The following is a 2,637-nucleotide window of genomic DNA, read 5'->3' as shown; positions in this document are numbered from 1 at the left end:
TAAAGCTGCAGTCCGTAACTTTTTTTGGTTAAAAATGATCCAAAATAAATTTTTGAGCAAGTACATAACCAGCCAAGGTTTCAAAACTATCTCCTTACCTTAGCCCGATTCACAACGGTTAGCTTGTAATAATGTTTTCTAATTTGAGAGGTACTGGTAGGTTTTTGCGGGAAATACAAGCATGCCACCGTTATATTCCAGTTTTAAATGTGCATCCCAGATACACAGGATTACATGAGATCAAAGAGAACCAGTTCTAAGGATCATAAATTTGCTTTTTGGGTTAAAAGAACAATCTGGAAACAAAGTATAACAATAATAATAATTTGCATGGTTTGATGTGATATGAGCTAAGCGATTATTAGATTTAATCACCATTGGTAGCGTGATTTATTGTAATGTATTTTTTCCCTCAGTTAGTCAGAACAAAAGTGGCAGACATGTGGGCCTGAATTTCATTTTGAAATATGGGGGAGAATTCCCCCTTTAGGTGGATTTTAATTTGATGGGGAAAACAACGGCGATCCGACGAGTTTGAAAATCGTGCAGTGTGAACTCGGCATAAGGAATCCAAGTGCAAGCTTTATTAAAGAGAGTAATTGAAACAGGCAGCATCAAACAACTATGTCCCAGGGCAAAACAAAAGAGTAATCCAAATAACAGCATTGCGCAGGGCAGGCAGCAAACAATCACAAACCAGGGAACAATTCAAAGACAAAAACACAAAGGCAAGGAAACAAGGAAATGCTTAGAAATGTCTCTTAACAGCTAAACAAAACTCAGCAATGTGTGAATGTGAGCGTGCAACTTAAATTGTCCTCCTAATGGGAAACATGTGTGTTCATAATCAGTACCTAGGCTGGGGTTTCTGGGAAATGGAGTCCGGGGTGAGAAGGTGAAGGTAAGGGATGGAGATTCCCCCCCCTTAATGTGCGGCTTCCAGAGGCTCCCCAAAGGGTCATAGAAGTCCAGGAGGGAGGCGGAGCGGAGGCAAAACAGGGGTGGGATGGAGGGCCAGGTCCCTGTGGAATTGGAGGACCTGGAGACTGAGGCAGAGCCAGTGGAGCAAGGTGCCAGGGCGAAGCCGGCAGAGCAGGTATCCAGGGTGGATCCAGCTGAACAGGAAGTCAGGGTGGAGCCGGCAGAGCAGGAAGCCAGGGTGGAGCCGGCAGAGCAGGAAGCCAGGGTGGAGCCGGCAGAGCAGGGTGAGCCGAAGACCACCAGGACAGAGCAGGGGAAGCTGAAGACCAAAAGGGCGGAGCTGGTGGGGCTGAAGAGCACCAGGGCGGAGATGAGGACCAACACAGCTGAGCAGATGGGACCAAAGATCCCCATGGTGGAGCTGATGGTGCTGAGGACCACTTCAGTGGAGCTGATGGTGCAGGAAACCACCACGGCGGATGAGGCAGGACTGCAATAGAGAGCACAGAGAGGTTAACAACGGCCTCTGTGGCTGTAACAGGACAGACAGACAGTTCAGAGACGGCATCTTTGGCCATAACAGGGCAAGCAGAGAGTTCTGGAATGGCCTCCTTGGTCATGATGGATTCATGGACTGGAGCAGGCTCAGGAGGAGTAGTAGTGCAGTGTGTAGCCCAAACACACAGGATGGCTTAACTAGCCGAAACCAGTGGTGGGTCCGCCAAACTGGAAATCAGCCCCAAATGTCTTTGGCCATGAGGGCTGAAGACTGTGGCGTGACATCCATGACAGCTGGAGGCTCTGGGCTCAGAAAGTCTTGAATGTGGTCCTCGAAGGAATGCATTCCCTGACGAAGGCAAACTAACCTGATTGCTGGTACATGATTGGCCTGGAAACACTCGAAAAGCTGCTGGATCCAGGCATGGTTGAGTCTTCTGTTAGGGGCGATGTAACAACGGAGTAGGGATGGTTGAGAAGGTGAAGGTCCGAGATCCAGGGTGAGAAGGTGAAGGTAAAGGATGGAGTGCCCTCTAAAGGAGCTCATGGGCACTCCAGCTGGAGAATGTGACAGATATAATGCAAGTCAGTGGCTGCACATTTTTGAGAATAAAAATAAAGCAAATCAGGAAACACAAAATTAATACCCGTGGCCCCTGACAATATATTGAGGTCTTATGAAGCGTAACGATCTGTCTGCACAAGAAACTGATCATTATTAACGGTAATCCAGACCCTCAGGCAACGTGGAAATCCAGTTCTCTCAGACAGTTCATTTCAATGAACCAGTTCACTTCACTAGTTCATTTACATAATCACGCAATGACGTAATGTATATACAATTAGAATATTAAAGCACCCAATAATGATGTGAAACATGGATGTCTTATGTGCATATAAAGTGAATAAACTAGTCTCTCACCTTTTTACATAAACAATGAGAAACCATAAAAAACATTAATTTTTTTCCCTTCATTCAAGTGTTCGGTTCACGCATGCACATATCAGCAGCTTACGCGGTCTTCAGTCGTACTGTTTCCTCAGTTCAGTGACTGTTGGAGGAACTGGAGCGCTGAATGAGTTCACAGGTATTCATTTCGTGTTCCTAGATATGCTTTTTTTTATTCTCAAAGACGGGAAGCCGCTGACTTGCATTTTATGAATCACTAAGGTCCACGGTTTCAGCTAAAAATCTTCTTTACTGCTCTACTGAAGAAA

The sequence above is a fragment of the Sinocyclocheilus rhinocerous genome, unplaced genomic scaffold (assembly GCF_001515625.1).
Source record: "Sinocyclocheilus rhinocerous isolate Xijiao unplaced genomic scaffold, SAMN03320098_v1.1 scaffold2427, whole genome shotgun sequence".
NCBI lineage: Eukaryota > Metazoa > Chordata > Actinopteri > Cypriniformes > Cyprinidae > Sinocyclocheilus > Sinocyclocheilus rhinocerous.
Note: the sequence above shows the minus strand (reverse complement) of the source record.